Source organism: Leuciscus leuciscus, assembly GCF_965113295.1.
Source record: "Leuciscus leuciscus genome assembly, chromosome: 1".
NCBI classification, from domain to species: domain Eukaryota; kingdom Metazoa; phylum Chordata; class Actinopteri; order Cypriniformes; family Leuciscidae; genus Leuciscus; species Leuciscus leuciscus.
Window position 1 is genome coordinate 59,694,594 of NC_138725.1, and position 25,902 is coordinate 59,720,495.

Here is a 25,902-nt window from a genome sequence, read left to right on the forward strand (position 1 = left end):
TGTGGATCAAACTCTTTTTACCTTTTTTTATTAAATTTTTAATTTTTAATGTAAACAAAACAAGCCATTCTGGAGCTACTAAATGTTTTTATCTCCCCTTGTAACCATTAATCAATATTTTTGTCTCTAGTTTTTAAGATGTTTGCCTTCAGGAAGAATAATGATGATTTAAGTGAGTAGTGATTAGGGCTGTCAACGAATATTCTAAAGTCGAATATATATTCGAATAGTTTTAAAAAGCAGAAATTCGAACGTAAAAATTAATATTCGAATGTGAATTTCGAATATGGAAAAACACGCCCGCGGAAGCAGAGGCGCGGCTGTCTGCTTTGCGAGTGGGTGCGCTGCCGTGAGGCGTCAGGGACAGGTCACACGAGTCGCACTGTCTAGCACAGCGTCACTGCTGAAAGTTGACTTATGGAAGATGGCAGAAAGTGCAGAGCCCAACTCGACCGCAGCAGAGAAAGTGATTTTAACCCCCCAAAATCTAAAAAGCCATGTCTGGAAGTACTTTGGATTTTGGTCGGTAGAAGGTAAAATTGTGGAGCCGCGAGATAAAGTAGTATGCAAGCTATGTAAGATACAGCTAGCATACCATTCGACCACTAGCAACATGAAGTCACATCTCGAAAATGTGCACCCAAATGAGCATGGCATAATGACAATTATTTTTAAATTTTTTTATACAAGCACCAAGAATGTTTTTTTAATAGCACTTTATTTTTTATGAACCTAAACGGGAATGTTCCATGTTTACCACAGCACAGCTCGCTCGGAGCTTTCAATGTCGGTTCTATACTGTAAAACTTCAATTAATGTTAATAAATTTGTTTCAATCACTGAATGAAGCCTGCTATATTTGGGACAAGAGTCGCGACCTTAAATTGCTTGCACAAAACTCTTGATCAGCACTCAACATGTGCTTATTGTTGTTGTTAATTTAAACTGTTATGCGCAGAGAGAGCGCGAGGGCGAGAGAGGGAGAGAGTGCCTGCGATTGAGGTCTGCGGTCTTGGCCATTAGTTTATTTACTTGGTTTTGTGTTGGTAATACATTGTCAAATATGTTTAAACTTAAATTAACTACCTACACAAGTAGTTATGTATCTCTTTGTATTAATTTGTCCTTATTGATGTAATGCGCGTCATTGACAAAATGCGCAACCAGATGTTCGAATAGTTCGAATATTCGTGTGTTTTTTAGAGGGAATATTCGAACGTCATTTTTGAGCTATTTTGACAGCCCTAGTAGTGATTAAGTTTGAGTTGAGTGTAATTAGGTACTCCATGTACCCGGTCTCCTAAAGGTTCTTCTATTAATGATCTGTACGTCTTCGGATATTCAGACTTTTTACTGAAATGAACTAGTGGACAACAGATCTATCGCAAAGGCCTATGTTTGGCATTTTTTAATTCTCGGTATCGGCCGATGTGTCTTAAGTGGGACTTTTATTTTGACAACGCTGGGAGCACCAGTGCCTTTCTCCATCTTCATTAGTTTATCATTTCTATTTAACCGTTCTGTCAAATGCTTTATTAGATAACAACTGTTAAACAAAGAAGGTAAACTGTATATGAAAAAGAATTTTAACGTTTGCTTTTCTATTATTAGTAATAGAACGACAAACACTAAAAAAACAAAGTCCTTTTCTCATCTACCATCAGCATTCAGCAAATATTCATTTATATCATTTAAACAAGTCTTAAAAGTAAAAAAAAAAAGATATATATTAAGTTCAAATCATTTCCCCATGTGATAATTTTCCTAATTTTCCTAATTTAGTAAATATTAAAGGAATAAAATAAAAAAATAAAAAAACTTAACTTTTTTTGAAATAATAACTTAAAATTGAAAATTCTGTAATTTACTTAACCCTCAAGTTTCAAAACCTGTATGAATTTCTTTATTCTGCTAAACTCAAAATAAGATATTTTTTTGAAGAATTTTATGTAAACTAAATATACGGCTATAGAACACTCTTCTGTTTAAGATAACATCATCGGCCATCAAAAAAAAAAATCAATATCGACCTGTAAAACCAACCATTATAAAGCCTTGCGTTTTACACTTTTCCCCTTTATGTCTTTCCTGCGGTGTGCGTCTGTCCTAGGTAATGTTAAAAACGTAACTGCTTTTTCTAGACTTTGGTAGATATTACATTGTCTATTTTTTTTATTTTTTTTAAGGTAGCAAAGTATATCAGAAAATAGACTATACTTTTACTTGATACCTAACACTCTTTATTCAGTTGCCTTCAAACTATTATTGTTGTGTTTTTTTTTTCTCTCTCTCTCTGTTATTAAGGCCTGTCCATTGGAATGGTTTCTGGTTTTACCAGTCAACCTTCTAGGTGACATAGCCGACAAGCTTCTTTTTTTCTTTTTTTTTTTTACTCCAATAGTTTTTCACTTTTTTTGACATATTCACTTCCATGTTTTGTTTTGTTTTTGTTTTTCATCAGAGTTGGTCTTGTCTTACTAATTCAAAAGTGTTCTGACAGACTTGACATTTTTATGTATAGGGCTGCTCGATTATGGCAAAAATCATAAACAGGATTATTTTTGGCCAATATTGAAAACCCGATTATTTAACACTATTATTGGTGGGTGATATGATCAGTCTTATTTCATGAGTAATTGTAGGTATCAGTAAAATTTCCCAGTTATCAGTAGGCTACTTTAGTATTAGTTTTTGCTGATGTAAGTAAAAGTCAAAACAGTTACAGTAGACAAGTAAACAGTCAGCAATACAATAAGAACAAAGAAACTTAATTACCCAAAAAATATTTTGGGATATTGCGTCATTGACAGGCGACAAGTGAACAGGGACGAGCACTTTTTAAAATTGGGAATTTCTCTGAATTGACTAATTCTTGGAAACATTTAGGATAATGGAAGTACACAATTGAAAGAAATATATAACACTGTGCAAGTGTTTTTTGGGGATATTTTGATACAAAATTCTTACATATTGTACCTTTAATGGCACAGACTGAAGCAGTAATACTCCAACATACTGTTCAACATGCATTTTCATTCTCAACTGTTTACATTCACTTAAGACATAACCGATTGTGTTTATGAGGATACTGACCCAAAACAGCATTTCTGGGGAAAAAATTGTGTAGACTATTTGACTTTTTAGGTGCGAATCCGAAGCCCTCAGTACACTTTGGTAGGGCTGTATTCTTCCAGTCGATTAGTCGATTATTTGGTCGATACGTTCTGGCTCGACCAAAATTCTGATTGGTCGATTTTTTGCCGCGTTCATTTCATCAGTTTTGTCGCGTTCATTTACCGGTAATCAGTTTTGCCGCGTTCATTTCATCAGTTTTGCCGCGTTCATTTCATCAGGTGGAAAGCACTAATTGTTAATGGGGGTGTTTTCAGAGCACCCCTGTTTCACAGGTAACAGTCTGTCTTCAGAACACCCCCCTTGTTTTCACTTCTTTTGGATTAGCCCAACTCACCGGAGAAGACGGACAGATTGAAGAAAGTAGGCTACTAGAAGGTTTGCTGAATATTACTTGATCTGGTTTGTTTAATAAATATTATTTTTTTATTAAAGTGGACGTGCCTTTTGTGTTTAAGAGTAAAAGCTTTTAAGTTAATAGTCTATTCGTGTCTCAGCCGCGAAGCTGAGCTCCTATGTTCAGCCCATAGACTGTAAAAAATAGGTTCAGCCTCACTCTGTGCGAGCTGCACAGAGCGGCTGAAATTATAGAGTCTGTCAGTTATTATAATACATATGACAGAAACAATTGTCTAAATTATGTTACATATTCCTCAAAAGTTCTTGTCATGATATCACTAGTTGACAACATAGTACTATTTTCGGATATTGCGCAGGTGCACGTGATGCAACGCTGTCAGAGCCGACAGACTCGTGTGTCAGACTCATTTCAGTGCAAATTAATTACGTCAAAAACGATTTAATACTGCAAATAGCCTACTAGTTTTTTTAATCTTTATTTATAATTAATTTAGGCGGACAACAAGGCTACCAAGTAACGTTACTGCGCACAGTGCGCAGCTAATTAATTTAACTTTTTTTTTCTAACGTCATTTTTAGTCGATTTTTAGTCGAAAACTTCAGGACTTCAGTCGACCAAGATTTTCTTTGGTTGAGTACAGCCCTACACTTTGGTTATGCACAGTCTGCTCCGTCTCTGAGTGCCCGCAAAGAAAGCCGCCTAGGGAATGTCTCTTTTGCGGCTTTTAATGATACTGTTTAATATCAGCCACATCCTACAGTTTAGCAACAGTAGACTGCATTTTACAACACTTATTCGGCTGATTTGGATGTTAAGTTTGGCTTAGGGAGGAACGAAAGCGCACCGCTGAATGTGGCAGTGGCACAATAATCGTTTTACTTCGATTATCTTATTTTCATAATCGTTGGAAGCCAAAATCGAAAATCAATTACGATTAAGCACACAGCCCTATTTTGATGTTTATATTCTCTTTAGTACCAAGTTTTGTGTCCTGTCTTTGTTAGATGAAGTGTCACAGAACAAGGCCATTATGAATAGAGTCAGAGAGTCGTCTCTTTAATCAGTCTGGTACACCATAATAATACACTATAATAATACACCAAACCCATTGCCCACTGGCTGCAAGTCCTCCTGTGTGAAAGGAGTAAAACATTTTAGCTCTAGCAGTGGTTTCATTCTTCACAGATGGCTTTTTAACATACGCGAGGACAAATATCTGATCCTGTCATTTAACTTTCTAGTAACTTGTCTTAAATGCAATTAGCCTACATACTTTAAGAAAACCTGTATGAATATATTTCTTCTTTTAAGAAGGACCCCATTGACTTACATTTGTATTGACAAAAAAACACTGGATCATTTTTTGAAATATACTTTTTTTGTGTTTTAAAGAGGAAAGTAAGTCATATAGGTTTGGAATTAGTGAATGTGAGTGAATAAATGATGACAAGAACTGGACTTAAGAACTCAAGTAGATTTTCATGGAATTGGGTTCAGTTGAAATTCTTCCGCTGATGGACTGAACAAACTGTACTAAAATACTCAGCCTTCTCTGAGATCAGTATGTCCATTAAACAGACGTAACCACTTTCTGTGCTCAGTTTCTAAAACATCTGTCATTAGAATCAATCAATTATGGTGAGCAATAAAACCGCGCATACAGTTGATTTGCATCACAAAAGTAGGCTAATTTCTCATGGATCTGCTTTCATGGTGCTTTCTATGTATATCTTGTGTTCTTCCTTTTCAACAACCTTAGTGAAGGCTTTTGTGTTACTTTTTCTATATTCTGTTGCTTTCTCTTTTCTTTTTGCCCTCCATTTCCTCTATCTTCACACACATTAAAATCAGACCATTGCTGCTTGAAATACAAGTACTGGCAGGAACATATTCTGACTCTGCATCCCGTCCACAGTCATATGGCTGGTGTGTGTGCACAAACGTGAAGTACTGCTGTTTAACAGTTAGGCTAATAGACAGTTTTCATCCAATTGATATATTAATCAATTTATCCACTGTCTTTGTTATAAGGCCAATAGCCATTTACATTACAGCCTTGAATTTGATTTGCTCTTTGCTATTGCTAGTCAGGCAGATAGTACTAGAGAAAGACTACTTTCTCTTTCTAAAGAGTATTTTATTTCACACAAATATTTCAATATTTGGCGTTATATCAGTATTTTTGCTCTGGTAGAGAAATAAATATTATATCTGACCTCGAAGCATATTGGGCGCGGACTAAAATTCATAGTATAGTTTGTTTTGATGTTCTATTCTGTTCTATTTCATGGATTTTACAAACTCAAATTCCATTTTACCAAATCATGAGAGTGGCGTAGTACAGTTGAAGTTACCATCTACCATTTTGAGTGTGTGCAGAGCGGCCCACGTTAGTGAGTACAGGAAATGAGAGATCTTATATTGTGGCACTGTGGTTTCCGGTACTCGCACACAGTATGAGAGAACAACAAACTCTCAGACAGCAAAACAATCATTCTGGCTTGTCCTGTGTCATGAACCCCAAACTGTAGGGCAAATGTGTGTCTTTTGTCCACAGATATTCACTATAGCCAACAACTGGATGGACCCGTGATACGTTGAGGATCTCATCAGATCTTGAGTGATTAAAACTGCATTTGTGTTTGTAGTAGCCTGAAGCCAACAGCAGAGAAAGATTGACTGGTTTTTAAAGGGCAGACCCAGCTGTGCGCTGTTCCCTCTACTCTGTCACTATGAGGCAGCTCTGTTCAGCTTCAACGTTTCCTTTATCTGCATGAGTTAAATTAATTTTTTTATGAAATGCAGAGGTCTTGTTTATACACAGACTTGAATCTGTAGATCTGTAACGTAGGATTAGTTCACCCAAAAATTCTGTCATTGCTTACACACTCTCATGTTGTTCCAAACCTGTATTACTTTCTTTGGTGGAATACAAAAGGAGAAATGAATGGGGGCCAGAGCTATCCCGTTAAAAAAAAAGTATGCTAAAGTACCATGAAAGTAGTCCATTTCTCTTGTACTAGGCTGTCTTCCATGTCTTTTGAAGCTACGATAGCTTTGTGTGATGAACAGGCCATAATATTTACGACACAGGCCTCATTTAGTGTGAAGGAATGGCAAGTGTATACTCAAATGCAAAAAAATTTTGTGTTACTCTGAGGGAATGACATGAGGCTGACAGGGTTCGTACAAGGTGCTTGAAGTGCTTGAATTTGACTTTTTGAAATTGAAGTCCTGGAAATATTTTTGAAGAGGTACTTGAAAAGTGCTTGAATTATTAAAAATAGGGATGCATCTATACCGAGCTCATGTACTCGTAAAAATGCTCTGATACCAAAAACCGATAGGCCTACCAGGCAGTGTGTGTGTCCAGACAAAGAAACACTCATAACAGAGAGTATAATGGGGATAATAAAGTAAAGAAGGCTGTCTATGAAATAAATGTATCTTATTAGTGGAATATTAAATGAAATATAGTAATGCAGAGCTGATAAGAGAAAAACGCACAGTGGATTGAGTGTGCAGCAGCACAGACGCGAGCTGGTCGAGCGCATCCCTTTTTCACAGACATCAGTGGAAAGTTTGTAGTTCAGTCGGATGTCAATGGCAAAGAAAGTAAAACGAGGCATGTAGTTTATTATTAACGTTAACTGATGAGAGAGAGAGAGAGAGCGCACTTCTGTTGAATGCTCTTGATTGCTGATCGTTCACTCAGCACGTGTTATTTGGATAAACTAAATCGTATATGTAAGTAAAACATGAACTTTTACCTGATTTATGTATAATGAGTGGTTCCCTACATTATTACTTACAGGACATGTGCAGTTCAAGTTCCATGAACGCAAACATCCAAAGCACGTGCCCCGCAAACCAGCGTCTCAGCGCGTGAATACTGAATTAAATTGTCTTTCACGTCTTGCACTTGTACGGGCGAATTCACACACAATTATGTCAAAACGCCCGTCTTTGCCAGTATCCTAGTAAACAAAGTCGGTTAAATCTCAAGTGAACGTAGACGTGTTCAAATGGGGTCCGTGCGTTCGGTCTTAAAAGGGGCAGCAGGTTTTTATAAACCGGCTGCTGTGTTTTAATGTTAATCAAACAAAGGACAAATACATTATTCACTGCTCTTTGACTAAATAGGCTACCCTTTTCAACTTTACAAAAAGGTCCATCTATATAATGAATATGCATTTTTTTCATATTTGATTTCTTTATTCAAATTTCTGTACCTGTTAGATCTACCCGAAAAACTCTAAAAACACTGTTTATTTCATTTGTAGCCTTTCTTTGTTCTATTGTATTTATTTGTGCTATTTGTAATTCGATTATTTGTTCTTATTTTGTTACGGACTGCTTACTTGTCTTTTAATAATGTTTTAAATTCACATTAATTAGGCTGGTAGTTTTTGTTGTAGTATCAAAATTGGATTAAATAATTGGTGTTACACTGGTGTCTAAACATTTGTACCACTGACCCAATCCTCAGCACTGAGCCCTGCTGGAGCTGCTCTAGTCTAAATATGTTAAATGAAAGATAAAATATGATAGAGCAATAGAATGAACAGTGAAAGTAACAGAAGCTCATGCAATGCATTTTAGCAGGCTTTATTAAGCATGAAAATAACTGAAGGAAATATATATTTGATGGACAAATTAAGCCAACTAATATGATTAATATTCTTTTGGTTTATCTACTAATACATTTAAAATTTGAAATGCAATGAAAATCCAGGGATCGGTTACGGTATCTGTATCGGCGAGGACCAAAATGAAAGTATCGGTATCGCACTCGTTCTGCAAAAAGTTGTATCGGTGCATCCCTAATTACATTTTTTTATTTTTTATTATTGTATTTATTTTTTATAGAAAATACAATCGTTTCACTCAAAATTAACGCCTGCGGCCCATCTGAGATATAGAGCTATTTTGCATGGCTATATATATATATATAATACAACTTTCATTCTTCAGGTCAATAATATATTCATGGGAAAAAAATCTGTTTCATTATCCTTTCAATGGTTAAGGGGATTTGATAAGTGCTGATTGAAGTCCTTGAAATCCAAAAAAGTAATGCTTTGAAAGTCCTGGAATTTCATTTTACAGAATCTGAATGAACCCTGGGCTGAGTTAAAAAGCTGAAATACCCATACTCCTTAGTTTCTGCTGCTTTTCTATCGTCTATTGCACTCCATTGCATGTTTATTCTGTGATCTCTCCTCCATCCAGCCTAACTTCTTCCCCAAATTTAATTGCAAATTATTTAATTTGCTCTTACCCACTGCTCAAGCGCCGGTTTTCTCTGTTTGAGTATGCATCTTAACCATTAGTGTAGAAACGGTAAATCAGCTCTCAGATGAATATTTCAGGGCATCCTTTTAAACATCAGCACTGCTTTGAAACTGCCAGCAGCTTTTTCCATCCTCCCTGTTGCCCTTTGGACTGCGGGATACAGCAGCCCACCATCTCTTGTGTCTTATTGGTGATGGCAGAGTATCTCCCTGGAAACCATGTAAAGGTGTGTGTGTGTTTTTGTTTTTTGCTTTTCACCTTTAGATGTCTACCATGCTCTGGCCATCTGGCGCTCATTCTGAGCTCATGTCCACGACCTTTCAGAGCTGCAGTTTTTATGTTGCATTCGGAAGTGTGTTGTTACTACTTGCACTTAGTATGAAAGACTACTGCTCTGAAATATTGATGCTTGGTAGTTTGTGGAGTGCAAGTGTGGTTAAATTGAGCCTGTTCTGCTTTTTGAACCATTTTTAAAGATCCTATGAAATCACTTGAAAAGTTGTGGTGGGCCGGTGGGTTGGTTTGGGGGTTTAGCTTATTTATTGAAACATAACAGTTTCAATAAATATGTTAAAGTAAATCTAAAAAAGTATGGTATTCACTTGGAAATGTGGTACCCAACAGTGTGCAGATATATAAAACCGTAAAAAAAACTTGATAGTTTACAGCTGTGTACAACTATTTTCCTTATATAAATTAATTATACAAACTCATAGCTCTTGGTGAGAAATAATAATATTTTATTTATAATTGTTATGCTGAAATGAAAATATTCTGACAGTGAGACTTGATAACCACAGGCTTCTCACTCCCACTGTATAAAAAATGCCTGAACACAGGTTAAAAACTATACGCACCTTTACAAAGAAACTGACATAATTTCAAAACAAAAATGAATTAGGCCTATATATTCCTCTACCCACCTAATAAATCTAATGCAATATAAATCACTATAACATAGTATTCAATATAAATATTGCACATTTCTGCCCAACCCATGGTAAAGTACTTCAGTACATTCATGGTAAATGTATGCAAGGGTGTTTAGGGGATTTAAAGTCTTCTAATTTCGTTCATGCCACAATATTTCTCCTGCTTTCCTCATCAGTCTTGTTGGGAATGTTGAGGCTGTTTCATCCAATTTAATACTAGTTAAGCCATCGGGTGATTTTGGTTTGTAACAGAGAGGTGTCTGTCGAATTGAAATGCTTCCCACTGGTTGTCGCAACGCTGTTTAATAATAGTGTCCGGGACCGGGAGTAAACGCAACTCTGCGCTGGGCCCTGTTGAAACAACTAGTGAAACAACTGAAAACAGCGCTATTTGTTGTTACTGTGCTGACTGAGAAACCGCTTCAGATGATTCAGTGACGGAGCGGTCCGAATGAATCCGAATAGTTTTAGACCGTTATGCAAGCATGTTTAGAAAGAATCGAACCAAAAGAATGATTCATTCACGAATGATTGGTATCGCTGGTTCAGTCGACATAAATTCGGGACACATATAATAACTGCTGAAATATTCGCACGTAAAACGTTTCTCAGGTCAATCGGAGCGAGTATCAAACTAAATTAGCCACACCGCCAGGAAAGGAGGAGGAGGAGGGAGGTTGGTGCCGTCGGGCTGTGTGGAGATGATTGGCGGGTCGCCAGTTGAATAGCCCTGATGTAGCCTATACTGTGCATATGTCAGAAATGTGGTAGAATGTCCAAATATTTATTTCATGAGTTTTTTTTTTTTTTTTTTGCCTGATAAGGTAGTTATACCTACAGCAGAGGTCTGAGGTCTTTCTCTCTATATGGCTCACTATCATCTGTACCTGGCAGCGCCCGCAGTGCCTGGCCCATAATGAAAAGGCTCCTCTGTGAAGGGTGTGTGTGTTTGTGTGCCTCTGTGAATGTGTGTGGCAGAGTGATTGAATAAAACCGTTCAATGTGTTGCGTTCTGAGGCCTGTTTTTGTTCTGTAATGAAATATGCAAGTCATCATAGCTGTGGTTCAGGTCACATACCCTTCCCCGAGGGTTTGTCTGTATTTTTGTGCTAGTGTGGATTCAAGGCTAATGAATGTTATGTTGCACACACTTGCCGGTTTATTAGTGTGACTCATCAGTATTGTGACATCATAGAACCGCCATGTCAATTTCCCCACACCAATCGGATAAAGTTTTACTTCACATTGTTTGGCAATAAAGAGATTATTGCTAAAGCTAAAGTCCTTGTTGCTCTATCACTTATTCCCGGGTGGTCAAATTACAGTGCCAGAACCTTCTAGAAGCAACGGCATAAATAATGGTACTCATTTACTGCTTGTAGGGCCAATATATGTATGGAGCCAAGCAAGCAGTTTATAGATGTGGCAGTACATCAGCAATCTGCTTTTTACAATTTGGCCTTGCTTATTTTTCTTCAGCGTCGGAGCCATAAAAAGCAGGATCTTATGTTAACATGTGAGGCTGCTGTCACTAATGCCCAGAGAGCAAGCAGATCTCTGAATTATAGATACTTGTTTTATTTATTTTATTTTATATTATATTTTTAGAAGGAAGTCAAAAGAGAAAATAATTGAGACTAACTCTAAATTAAGCTTTATATATCTCTTTCTCTCAGCAAGAACTTTGCCAGAATAATCAAGTCAGGGTTCAAAATGTCTTTTCTGCCACACCTACTAGTTGGCAGTTGAATGGCCATTCATTTTTCTTACTGGCCATGGAATATTTGGCATTAAATGGATTACTTGGATGTTTTTTTCCCCTACATTTGTGTGACAAACATTGATTGCAGGTTATTGTCACCTATAGCATCACATATAGGCTAACGCAAGCTAGTTTTAGTACCTAGTGATTGTTTCTGTTTTATATTTTCATATATTTAAAAATGTGATTTATTCCTGTGATGGCAAAGCAACATTTTCAGTATCATTAGTTGTCTTCATTGTCGCATGGTCCTTCTAATATGTTGATTTGATGCTCAAGGAACATTTCTTATTTTTTTAAACGTTAGACATTTTTACTGTATACTGTTGCTTTTGATCAATTTAATGAATTCTTGCTGATTAAGTTTTAAAATTTTTCAACAAAAATCATACTGACCCCAAACGTTTGAATGATAGTGTATATTTCTATAGTATAAATTTTGCTGAGCTCTAAAATATTCAGATGGCACTTTAAGTGTAATCTTTTTAAAGTTTGTTTTTATCCTTATCCAGTGTCATGAACAACTGGATAAGTATGTCAATTTATTGGTCAAAATTCCAGATGCATTGCCACATGACATTTTGAAACTTTGATAAGCTTCTTATTGTTCTAGGGATGCTCATAATTAACCAGTTAACCGTTAACTAACAAAAAAAAAAAACTTTAATTTTATGGACAAAATCAGACAAAAACATGGAGCAGTTCTTTGAGCTTTTGGCCTTTTGTGGTGCTGAAGTACATTTTTCGGTAACTCCGCTTAGTCTCTCCTTAGTTAATAATATCTTATGTCAGCAGTTTGTGCTGTGTTGGTCTTGAAGTTGACTTGTAATCCTAAACATGTTTAAAGCACTTAATCCTAAACCTGCGGAAAGTCTTTAGTCCCAGGATGAGTTCTGTGTGTGTGTGTGTTTGATCAGGAAGCAGCAGTAATGCACTGCAGATAATCTTATTGTTTTTGAACATTGTCTAGGGACCACAATACAAATTCCTGAGTTGCTGAACTGTGCTGGGGAGGAAACACTGAGTCTCTGCTCTCGTCCAGCTTCGGCTTTTGATCGCTACGCTGGCTCTGATTCAGCTCAAAGCTTAGAGGCTGATTGGACCTTCAGGAACTGTTTTCAAGAGGAGATCCTCTTGCTGTGTCTGAAACACTGGATGAACATCATATCCCTCTGCTGAAATGTGTCCTCCTGCTTTTTGGGAGCGTCACTGTGTACAGATTTGTAGTCTTGAACACATTGACGAACATTAGCATGGTTCCTCGAAACTGCTAAAACACACATACGTGCTCCTCACGCACTCACTCGAGTCATATTCTTCCATGCCGCATTTTTTTTTTTTTTTCTCACTGCAAAGATTGGCCAGTGTTCACTAAGCTGCTGGAAGCTCACAGCCACATGTGGTTGTGTTTTGCTGGCTGCTTGAGTAACTTGGAGTAATTGAGTTTGTTTTTCAAAATAATGAAATGTGCGTGTCTATATAAAACTCAGAGTTCAATGCCTTTAAACCAATGAACTGTTTATTGTCCCTTTGTTAAATACATATTCTTTTGGAAAATAATCTAGCCTTTTTTTAAACTGTAGTGTGTAGATGTTGTTCTAATTTGACTATATCAGCGATCGGCAACCTTATGGCTAGGGCTGTGACGGTATGGGATTTTTTCTTACCGCGGTAAAGAAGCAACAAATCTCGCGGTTTGGCGGTTAACCGACCCCCCACCCACCCCAAAAATAAATAAATAAATAAATACATTTTAAAAAAAATCACCCGCGGCCGCGTCACACACTGCAGAGGCGATCAAGAACGCATGTAGCTTGTAAATGACAATGGAAATGAATAACATAAAGCAGTATTCTTTAACAAATAAACAAATTAACAAATATTAAATTGTAAATATTAATAATTAACTATTAAGGCCGGCGACACACTGGCTGCGTGGTGTGAGTGTGGCGTTTCTGTTGCGTGTCAGCTGCGTGGCTTTTTTTTATGTCTTTGCACACCAGAAACAGCGCTGCTGCTGCTAGGTGACATATAAGCCTCATTGGTGATATATTCGACATATGGGGAGAGAGTTGTGGAAGGCCTATAGCCTACTTCATGTTAAACAAATATATAGCAGCAAAGACAGCGTCGGCAGAATTGATGGCAAAATAGGCTACAGAATATTTCGTTCTGTATTGACAGGTGCAATATTTGAAAATCGATAATATTTTTTTTAATTACATTTATATCTGCATTTATGTCAAAACCTAAACTTTCAAACATCAAAATGTAATTTATTAATATGTATTCATGTCAAAATGACATACAAAATTTTTTTTCCTATTCTATTTTGCCAGGAAACGCTTCCAACAGGCTTGCGTGAAAAATAGGCGTCGGTTCTATTTCTAGCATGCACGCTTTTTCCCGCGCGGCTCGTGCCGCAACTGAGACGCGCGTCTCACGCAGGCAGTGTTCAAGCTATAACCTGTTAACATGGGAGCCGAAATAAAAACGGACACGCCACGCAGCCAGTGTGTCGCCAACCTAAGGTAGGTGTTCTGCACTTAAGTCCAGCAAACGCCACAGGATGGTTAATTTTTCTAAGATGTGGTCTTAAGTTAGTGGTATTTCCTCGCGAGACGGATACTTTTGTGCGACAAATTCGGCATATTGCCTTGTCCAAATTCACCGGCTTCCCCTTAATTGTCACCTGCCTCAAAGGCGACACAGTATTTGGCTTAGACACTAGATTCGTGGCTATTTTTTAAATCATTCGGCTAGCGCCGTCAACTGTTATTGCCTATACCACATGAGAGAGATCGCTACTTGCAATTAAAATCTAACTCCAACTGTTTACGTTATGCTTGTCTTTTATGCCTGTGTTTGTTTGTATTTAATTGAACATTATCTGTAAACATCACAAGTACTGAAACCTAGCAGTTAATTAATAATAATCAGACACACACAAAAAAATAAATCCCCCATATGTTTAACGGACTGTCCCTCCCTTGCGCAGGAAGCGTTTTTTTTTTCTCCAGAAGCACTTGAACATGGGACTCGCAGATACAGTAAATTATAAGCAAATATTAATGTGTTTATAGTTCATATCACACACCATATGCACTCCTGTGACTTTCAAAAAAAAAGAAAGAAAAAAAGTGCGGTGATGACCTCACACCGCGGTAGGCATCTCATTAACGCGATATTGCGGTGATGCGGTTATCGTCACACCCCTACATATGGCATGCAAAGGGATGATCACAGGAATGATTACCTCAAAATATACGTCCATATGCAAGTTCAAGGGACTTTATGTAATGTCACATGCCTGATTATCCCACACCTGCCATAGGTTGCTGACCCCTGGACTAGCCTATATCAACAAACTCTGAAGTTGTCGATTCTCAAGTTCTTCTATAAGGTATTATATTTGTATGCATTTTGCAGTCAGTTTAAATGTTGTTATACCTATTCTAACTAATAAAGAAAACAAGGAAATCACTGCAGATAAAAAATAAAAATCTAATTTTAATGTACTTAAAACAAAAATTTACTAAAATAACTGGTACTGTGTTTTTATTAGGCCTATGCATTGACAAAAATTTGACGATTCGATTTCTATTCATAAGCCTATCGATTCTGATATAGATTCAATCTCATTTGGATATATTAATTTGGATATATCAGGGACAGTACATGTTCATTTTTCTCAAGGAAAAAAAATCTCAACTAATGCAGTAAACTATACAGGGAATCCAGTCAGCTGGTGTGTTACTATAACATTGAAAGTTTTACAAGTAAAATTAATGCAGATTTTTTTTTTTACTGCCATCTTTGATCATATTTACCAAGGGGGCAAATAATTCTGACCAGCACTGTATGTGTTAGAGTTGTCAAAAAGTACCGACTTCGGTACCAAACGGTACTGAAACTTTAAAATTCCGCTGTTGAGCGGAATCGTAAACACCTCTGGTTGGCCATTGTTTACTTTTTGACAACTCTAATATGTTTATATATAGTTGTCTGGCTTGCGCATGATATATTACAGTGGATATAAAAAGTCTACACACCTCTGTTAAAATGCCAGGTTCTTGTGACGTAAAAGAATGAGACAAAGATAAATCATGTCAGAACTTTTTTTACACTTTTAATGTGACCTATAATGTGAACAATTCAATTTAAAAACAAACTGAAATCTTTGAGGGAGAAAAATAAAAACCTTATAATGACCTGGTTGCATAAGTGTGCACACCCTCTTATAACTGGGGATGTGGCTGTGTTCAGAATTAACCAATCACATTCAAACTCATGTTAAAGACGAGTCATTACACCCCTGCCATCATTTAAAGTGACTGATTAATCACAAATAAAGTTCAGCTGTTCTAGTAGGATTTTTCTGACAGTTTCTTAGTTGCATCTCAGAGCAAAAGCCATGGTCCGCAGAGAGCTTCCAAAGCATCAGAGGGATCTCATTGTTGAAAGATATCAGTCAGGAGAAGGGTTCAAAAGAATTTCCAAAGCATTAGATATACCATGGAACACAGTGAAGACAGTCATCATCAAGTGGAGAAAATATGGCACAACAGAGACATTACCAAGAACTGAACGTCCCTCCAAAATTGATGAAAAGACGAGAAGAAAACCGGTCAGGGAGGCTTCCAAGAGGCCTACAGCAACATTAAAGGAACTGCAGGAATTTCTGCCAAGTACTGGCTGTGTGCTACATGTGACAACAATCTCCCTGGTCTTCATATGAATGGGCTATGGGGTAGGGTGGCAAGACGGAAGCCTTTTCTCACAAAGATAAATATCCAAGCCCGGCTGAAGTTTGCAAAATCAAACATCAAGTCCCCCAAAAGCACGTGGGAAAATGTGTTATGGTCTGATGAAACCAAGGTTGAACTTTTTGGCCATAATTCCAAAAGTTTGGCGCAAAAACAACACTGCACATCACCCAAAGAACACCATACCCACAGTAAAGCATGGTGGTGGCAGCATCATGCTTTAGGCTGTTTTTCTGCAGCTGGAACCAGGGCATTAGTCAGGGCGGAGGGAATTATGAACAGTTCCAAATACCATGCAATTTTGGCACCAAACCTTCAGGCGTCCGTTAGAAAGATGAAGAGGAAGTTCACCTTTCAGCACGACAACGACCCAAAGCACACATCCAAATCCACAAAAGCATGGCTTCAACTGAAGAAGATTAACGTTTTGGAATGGCCCAGCCAGAGCCCAGACCTGAATCCAATTGAACATCTGTGGGGTGATCTGAAGAGGGCTGTGCACAGGAGATGTCCTCGCAGTCTGACAAAGTTGGAGCGCTTTTGCAAAGAAGAGTAGGCAAATATTGGTCAAGATGTGCCATGCTAATAGACTCCTACCCAAAAAGACTGAGTGCTGTAATAAAATCAAAAGGTGCTTCAACAACGTATTAGTTTAAGGGTGTGCACACTTATGCAACCAGGTTATTGTGAGGTTGTTGTTGTTTTTTTCCTCAAAGATTTCAGTTTGTTTTTCAATTGAATTGTTCACATTATAGGTCACATTAAAAGTGAAAAAAGTTCTGACATGATTTATCTTTGTCTCATTCTTTTACATCATAAGAACCTGCCATTTTAACAGGGGTGTGTAGACTTTTTATATCCACTGTATATAAAATAATATGCTTTATCATTATATTTAATTTATTATTAATATTGAAATTGGTGTATATACAAACACATTTATCTGGTGGTTCTGCATTTGCGTCAGTGACTGAAACATTACTCTTGTGCTAGCTCATCGTTGGTGGTTCAAGGTTTCTGTTTCTCATAAGCTGTGAGTGATTGCTTTTCAGATCAGAGCGTGTTTGATGTCACACCAGCAGGTGTTTGGTGCATCACAGACGTACACATTTCTAAATGGAGCGTCTGATTCCTCCTTTAGGGGTTTGATCAAGCTGGTTCATATCTGATCACCAGAGTGTGTTTGGTCTAAATTCTTACTTGATCAGCACACACATCTGTGGTGTGAAATGAAATCCTCTCTCTGTCCCTCACATTGTAACATTTGTAACATCCAGGCTCACATGAAGACCTTGTAACTTGGTGGATTTTATTGTGGAGTCTGATTATTTTGTTTTAATAGCTACATACATTGTGTGTATAAGCTAATTAACCGTGGCGAGTTGCCTGGTAACAGTTGAACTTTATTGTAGCTTTTATTTTATGTACATCATTACTTGGGATGTGCAGAACTACAAATGTTCTTAATTGACCAGTCAGTATTCAGGTAGCCTGTAAAATTAGGCTGTTTATGTCCAGCAGACCAGACACATTTCTTTATATGGATGCTAAATTCAGTCCTCTATGGCATTTAGGCAAAATCTGAGAGGATGCATCTTTGTTATTTGAGAATTGCGTCTCTGTTGTTGAACGTCTAGTTAACCCTGCTGGCTCACCTGTAAGGCTTGTTAGCTCTAGTCTTTATTTAGCCGTTATTTTATGAGTCATAGTCAACAAGTCCCACCACATGTACTTTCCACTTTTCCTTAAAACACTCACACATTACCAGTGTACTGATTAAACTGCACTTAGTACCTTGAACTTGAACCTGGTGTTCTTTCTTTAACCCAGCATGTGAAAGTGGTGGTTACTTAAGCATAGTGCTGACTGAGGACAGGTGAAAGTCTGATTAAAACAGATGTAACACAGACAATAGTTATAACATAGTATAGAAATAATATTGCTGCAGTATTATTGGAAGGAAACTGACATTGCACTATTTTGTGATAATTAATAATGCGATATATATATTATATATTAGAGCCCGACCGATATGGATTTTTGGGGGCCGATACCGATATTAGGGTGTAAAAAAAAGCCTGATATCAATATTTCGGCCGATTTTATTTGTGTGTGTATTATAATACAGTATCAATATTATTTATGTGTATATTATAGTACAGTACCAGTGAAAAGTTTGTGTATATATATATATATATATATATATATATATATATATATATAACATTTTCTGAAATGTCACTCAAATGTGGTGATCAAACACTTATGTGACAGATATGTAATGGAGGCAAGGTGAATGATAGAATGAGAATGATACATGTGAGCTGTAACCAAACTGATTTGCATTGCATGGTCTATTCTATTCTATTCCAGTGGATCTCAACTCCAGTCCTCGGGACCCACTGCTCTGCACATTTTGTATGTCTCTCTTATTTGACACTCAGTTCAGTTCATGGAGTCTCTCCTAAAGAGCTGATGATCTGGTTCAGGTGTGTTAAATAAGGGAGACATACAAAATGTGCAGAGCAGTGGGTCCCGAGGACTGGAGTTGAGAACCACTGTTCTATTCTAAATACTGTTACAAAATCTTCACTAATGACTTAATCTTTTTATTTAGTCACGTTATATAAAAAATTACTTATATCAATAAATATATCAAAAGTGTCACTGGCAAAACCTTATCTTCTATTATTAGTCTTAATTCCTCTAGTCTCTACCAGTGGAGGAAGAGCTCAGATCCTTTTTCTAAAGTAAAAGTAATAATACCATAATGAAAACATGTTTAATTACATATGTACTGTACTTTTATACTATTTTCAGTAAGTAGTCAGCAAAATGTACTAAACGTGAAACTACTCTTTATGCAAAATGGCCCTAGACCGGACACTGCAAGCGTAACATCAAGCAAAGCACGCGTTTCTCACATATCCTGTGCAATGAAGCCTGCGGATGTCCTTGTAATTTGCTTCAACCTTTCCGAACTTTATAAAAGATTGTGTGTGTGTGTGTGTGTGTGTGTGTGTGTGTGTGTGTGTGTGTGTGTGTGTGTGTGTGTGTGTGTGTGTGTGTGTGTGTGTGTGTGTGTGTGTGTGTGTGTGTGTGTGTGTGTGTGTGTGTGTGTGTGTGTGTGTGTGTGTGTGTGTGTGTGTGTGTGTGTGTGTGTGTGTGTGTGTGTGTGTGTGTGTGTGTGTGTGTGTGTGTGTGTGTGAGTGAGTGAGAGGAGTTGGAAGCAAGCAGAATACAGGTGTTTCTAAAACACACGCAGTGTCATCGTGCATCTGCGGTTAAAAACTAAGCGAATCTATTCTGAACCATTGGAGAGGGAATCGCAAAACATTTTTTTTTTCTCACCCCTAATATACAAAATATGGCAATGTCAGTTTTTTTATTTTTTATTATCGTGCAGTCCTAATTGGTTAATTTGGTTGTTCAGTCTTCACAGATGCACAACTGTTTAGAGACCAGATCCCCCGTTTATAATGGGTGAACATGTTTGGCTTCACCCTCACTGTGTTTAGTGCTCCGTGTTGCAGTTGGTAACGAACCCACGCATGTTTTTTGACAGACTTTTCATCCTTTTTATGCGTCACTAATGAGTCTCGTTTTGATAATTGGTGCAGACGTGCTTTTAAACAAACATTATAGATAATCAGCTGCTCATGTTTTGACTCAAATTCACAAATATCAAACTACAAGATGCTTTGTAATACTGAGACATAATTTAATTGATGTTTGATGTCAGAATGATAGTAAAGAAGAATGTTTACTGATGTTCAGTAGAGCTGTGTATCAGCAACAGCGTCACGATACAACATGTATCCCGATACGGAGGCCACATTACAATATATATCATGATACGGGTCTGCATTAAATTTAGTAGGCCTATACATTTAGCAGTATTCTCAGCAGAATTTAGTATAACAGCTGTTTATTAAACAACTGCATACTATAGGGCCAATGCTAACCAAAGGTCGGACTGGCAGTTGCCTTTTGCATTATAAAGGGCCTCTGTAGCACTGTATAAAAATATAGGTAATGGTGTAGGTTTCATGTTAACATTGGGCACTCCCCACCAGATACAATATTCTGATTGTTTTCTTTCTGTTTTTTAAGCACATAAATAGTAATGTACTTATTTTAATAAATATATATATTGTAATGTTGCTCACAAACACACATTCAGACACACAGAAACATTTCACAACAGAAACGTCTCAACGCTGCCCTGCCATTTTTATCAACAAAATAGCTTCGCCACTGAAGAGCTACATTTTTCTCAGCAAGGAGTTTGTAACATCACTGTTTTTGAAGCAATTAAACTCACCGCTTCACTGTTAATAGTGAAACGTGGTACAGACTGAGGTAATTCATACATGCACAGTTTCTCTTTCTCAGGCCCGTAAATGAACATACTTGATGTATTACACTTTTCTGTGAATAGAATATCGAACTATAGATCGCCAAACTGCAATCTTACCAGTGTTTTCAGAAAGCCAGTGCTTTTATCCACATTGGAGACTGAGCGCGAGTGCACATGGTTGGCAAGTTGGGAAAAATAAGTAAAACACTTAGCAGATATTGTGCAAGTGTAAAGCTCTGATTGGGGGATTACATCTTTTGATATCAGGCAACCCCAGTTTTGTTGTTCTGCGGGCCAGATTAAACCTTGCTCTAGCCGATATATTCGAATCATTAATTTCAGCACATTTCCACTCTGTTTTAAATGCTGTTCTTGTATTCAAATTAAGTGTGGTCCACTGCTGTGCACGTGCCAAGGAATAAAGCAGCAGCTGAATCGATACTCGAATGCATCTTCGCATCGATGTATCAAACACAGTCCTAATGTTCAGCACATTAACTCTTATGTCTTAAGTATGTCAAAAGTATTTCACGTATGAAAACGTTTCACAAATTTTTTCATTTTAATGCTAAGAACTGTGAACAGATGTATGCACTCTGCAGTATACAAGCATGTATCCTATAATAGGCCTGCTTAGAATCTGTCAGTTCATCTCCCAAGTTGTCTTCCCTTTAGAAACGCATCACAGATCTCTTTTGTTGGTGTGATGCAAGGCCATTCCTGCTCTGGTAGTGCATTCAGTCAGGAGCTGACGCATGCCAAGCAGCTGTGTCACTTTCCCACCCTGAACTCCAAACATCTGGAGCTGCTTACAGCACAACTGATGGCCCTGGAAATCTGCTCCCACACCCATTGCATAACGGATCACAGTTGTTCTCTTTCTCTTTCTCTCTCTCATATACTCACTTGTTCCTACATACTTGATTTTTTAACCAGTTTGTTTTCTTCTCTCTGTCCCTTTTCTCTGCTCACTCTTTATGTTCAAACTCCAGAATTCCACATGGGTTTCACCTCTCGTTTCATTGGCTACTCCCTGCCTGGCATAGGTTCCTGTTTACATTTCTGTTCTGTTCACCTTCAAATACAGTCATAGCTCCACAACACTTCTTCACAACAATATTCAAAGGCCAAACACTCATCATTTCTGTAAAGTTTCAGAAGTTTTAAAAGCTGAATGTTCAAAGTTTCCACTCTTTCTAACTGACGAATGTACATGACTTGTCCAGTCATTTGGGATTTACTGGTTAAGGATAAGAATACAGATTTTTTTTAATGCTTTTTTACTTCCAATTTCTATCACAAAAACAATATTTAACTAGAAAAAAAAATTTGTATATTGATTATTTCTGTTAAAAATGCCCATGGAGTTTTATGATTTTATTAAAATACATAATATTCTCAGCTCTAACTAGAAGAATAATGACATACAGCTATTGGTGCTGTTCAAAGGTTGTTGTTTTTTTTATGCGATTTTATTTTTGAGTTTAACGCATTAAAAATATTTAGCGCAGCATCCGCTTTTTTCTCGTCATCCTTTGGCTGGCGTTACAATATATGATCACACTCTTATTCATTAAAATCCTTTTAAACCATTCAAGCGCTATAAGACAAAAGAGAAAGCAGTGCGGTATTGGCGCATGTCTGTGAATCTCCTGTCTGTGTGACACACACACTCACAAAAAGCCGCTTCAGACGGCGCTTAAACAGACAAAAAAACGCACAAAATTATGACAAAATGTCTGCTTTGTTGAGTATCCTCGCAAGCTCAGTTAAATAAGTTAAAGTCTTAAGTGAACGTAAAGAGTTGTGAGGAAACAAATCTGCGGCAGGTCTTAAAGTGGCAGGAGTCTTCTAAACCTGCTGCTGTCTGTCATTAAGGATAGTCAAAGAACAAAAGAAAAAATAAAATCATTCACTGCTCTTGACTGAATAACATTTGTAGCTTTAAGGATTCATCTATATTTAAAGCTACACTGTGTGATATTTTCCCCCATCTAGCGGTGAAATTGTATATGACTACCCAGTTAATATTAGTTTCTGTTCCTTTCAATTTCGAGGGCGTTTTAACTCCTACGGTGGCCGTATTATTCCACGATTAACATGACTTCCAGTTTCGACTTCGTCCAATTGCGCCTTTAAAACTATCATCTGTGATCCGTCGCAGCACAGATTTATGTTACAAGGTAAACAATACTTTTTCACCATTGACATGAGGAAAAGTAACGCAAGTTATACTAGAGGTCGTTCTGGCGTTATGCACAACCATGCTATGGTTAGACAAGCAACTATAAAACTTCGAATTTACACAAATAGGCTGAATTACCTGTCGAGAAGAAAGCAGGCAACTTTGGCGTCCGTTTTAAAATCTTTGCTCCTCATGAGCTCTTTCCATCTGGGAAAAGTTACTCCAGTATTGACTTTGGTCTTGCTGATTTGCCTGTCGCGTTGACGTTTTAATTCTCTTTCGCTTCCTTGGCGACTCTGCTACATGTCCTCGAAAATAGGCGTGATCCTCCATCAGCAATCTTTCAAATCTGCCGGCAGTCGCGAGTAATCTCCCCCTCACATTTGTCTCTATGTCACTGAGTGTAAAGCGCGACAGGCGAAGCGCGAATTTACAGGTATGGCTAATGTAGTTTCAAGATGGAGGGGCAACATGGCGACCGGCATTCGAACCCCTCACCCGTATGTACTTTCAATGGCAGATTATAAACTTACGAGAATACTTTATTACTTGAAAGAAAGAAATATACATTAATGAGCACATATATTTTTGAAAGAACCAAGTGTTTTTTGCTAAGAATCAACAAAAAAAATTAACCAGTGTAGCTTTAATTTATAATTCATGCAGTGAAGACAGTTAGCCTAAGTGTTTGACAACTTGATTCAATTTCTGTATATATTTCCTGTTAGAGCTACCTGAAAATCTTATAGCACTGTTTACAAGGTTACATGCGTCAAAAACAATGAAACAATATCTTAAAGGTCCCATGACATGCTACTTTTTGTAGGCTTTAATATAGTCCTTTGTGGTCCTTAGTACTGTATCTGAAATCTCTTTCCAAAAATTAAGCCTTGGTGCAGAATTATAGCCACTACAAGCAAGTCCCAGAATGAGCTTCCTTCAGACGGGCCGTTTCGGTGTCTGTAGCTTTAAATACTAATGAGGAGGAGAAAGGCAGCGCAAGGTGGAGGGTGGGTGTGGCCTTGACCATCTTGCGCAACAGTACCATGCATGTTTGTTTATGTTGGATATAGCAATGGCACGAAGACACGCAGTCGTTCAAGCATTTCAGTTTGACCCAGAATCTGATCCAGATGGAGAAGCAACGGATGAAGAAGTTGCAACTCAGCGGCTCCAGCAGGACGTTTCCGAATGGTTAGTTTAAAATATTATGTCTGGATACGATGCTTTATTCGGATGGTTTACAGTTATTATCTTGTAGCTAACCCTAACCTACTGTTGCCTTTTCATGAGAGATCTGTAACGTCTGTAATTTATCTTATTACAATTACATCAAGCTCTGCGATCTTGAAATGCGGATATCGCGCGCGCCATATAACCAACAGGAAAACGGTTATCCAAATAACAAAGAAATGTACAACACTCGCGTTACAGTATGTGTAACTTGATGCTGTCTACCTTTACATTAGCGCAAGTAACTGCATAGCTAATGTGACAGCCACATTCTACGTGTAAGAAGCTAGGTAACCATAAACAGTAAAGCAACACACTTATATATAATTTGTTGACTTACTTGTCCGACGTTCAGCAAGCCCAGCTCTGTATTGACCATTCGATGTTCATTTGTACATCCAATTATTGAGCAATTATTATGCTTTGCTCGCTCAAAAGCCATGATATCTCTCGTGGACAAACTAAAATCGCGCGCATTCTACTTCCTAGCTCATTTTCTCATGGGCGAGAAATATTCTCTTTCTCGGGCAAAGCAGAGAAAGGGGAGGTAACATTTCTCCTTATGACGTCATAAGGAGGAGATTCAAGATCAGCCCGGTTGAGCTTCCATTTTCTCAAAGGCAGAGAAAAATAGCAAAAGCTCGATTTACACCGATTACAATTTTTTGAAACTTGGACCATATACAGGCTAGGGGAACTCATATTGCTGTTAAAAAACCTCAGAAAGTGGAAATGTCATGTCATGGGACCTTTAAACAATAAAATTTTGACAGAGAGAGTAAAAATCTGAACCGGTTTGACTGGGCCAATAGAAAAGAAAATTAGCCCTGATATAATGAAGGGCAGGTAAATGTAACATTTATTGTAATGTGTTTATGTGAAGTTTGTTTTACGTTCACTTACATTTAAGTTATGTTTTTTAATGTCGTGTTTGTTCAAGTGGATGCGTGTTTAAGGTCAACCTGTTTATGCAAAACAAATCTCAACATGCAAGAGTTGTAAGAGATGTAAGTTCTATCAGTTACTGAAACTCCAGATGGCTCAGTTTTTTTTCTTTTTAAATTCACTAGAAATATTACGTGTTTTGGGTTATATGTTCTAGTCATCATATCTGTACTTGTGCAGCTGTGATCACTGATCAGCTGATCATGACCTACTCCGACCTGTAGTTTTACCTGTGGATATTATTGTAGTGGGAACCTGTGATGTTATTTTGAGTTTTATATTTTTATATAATGTGACAAGTGAGTATGAAGTTCAAAGTGCTTAGACAAAGGGCAATTGAATGTTTATTGTTTATCAGGAATGTTCAAACGCTAATCCGAGACTGTTTTGATGTTCCATATGTACTGAAGTTAAACATCAGCACAGCAAACTGGCCTCAGTTCTTAGCATCAGCATGTGTGTAGTAGTCAACAAGGAAGCATGGTTATTATCGGACCCTCCAGATTCTCCTCTATCAGTACTAACGCCCCCCATGCATGACTTGTGTTATTTACGAGTTCAAAGCGCTATCTAGCAAACCACAGCCTCCCTCACACACTGAGAGCCTCTGGTGGGGGGGATATATGGGAGAGGGTTTGGGCATCTGGTCAGTACTATGGAAATCTGCTGACTTACAGTAATGCACTGGGAGCCTGGATGATATGGGCACAGGCTTCCTGTGTAAGAGACCAGGCCCACCGTCCACACATGCCACACATTCTCATGTGTGAAGCCAACTGCTCTGAGTTTATGTATGGACTTATGATTCTGAAATATGATAAAACATGTTAGAATACTGTCCTGTTGATGGTTGCTGAAAGCATTGTCAAATTAGCCAAAATTATTAACAAACACGCAAAACATTCTTTAGAATTTGACGTGAAGCTGGTTA

The 25,902-nt window shown here is 37.6% G+C and overlaps 1 protein-coding gene and 3 long non-coding RNA genes across 5 annotated transcripts in view; 2 read left to right on the top strand and 2 right to left on the bottom strand.

Annotated features, from left to right (window-relative positions):
• Positions 1 to 25,902, top strand: part of kansl1b (KAT8 regulatory NSL complex subunit 1b) — a 95,862-nt gene that overhangs the window by 43,235 nt on the left and 26,725 nt on the right. The window lies entirely within an intron of this gene.
• Positions 1,730 to 8,317, bottom strand: LOC309509640. Its single transcript, XR_014209961.1, has 2 exons — positions 4,132 to 8,317; positions 1,730 to 3,160 (listed from the first exon to the last, which is right to left on the bottom strand). It is a non-coding gene; the product is annotated as an uncharacterized lncRNA (long non-coding RNA).
• LOC309509707 lies at positions 18,423 to 18,921 on the bottom strand. Its single transcript, XR_014210016.1, has 2 exons — positions 18,805 to 18,921; positions 18,423 to 18,607 (listed from the first exon to the last, which is right to left on the bottom strand). It is a non-coding gene; the product is annotated as an uncharacterized lncRNA (long non-coding RNA).
• LOC309509669 lies at positions 18,560 to 21,143 on the top strand. The gene is made up of 3 exons (XR_014209987.1): positions 18,560 to 18,574; positions 18,802 to 19,263; positions 19,459 to 21,143. It is a non-coding gene; the product is annotated as an uncharacterized lncRNA (long non-coding RNA).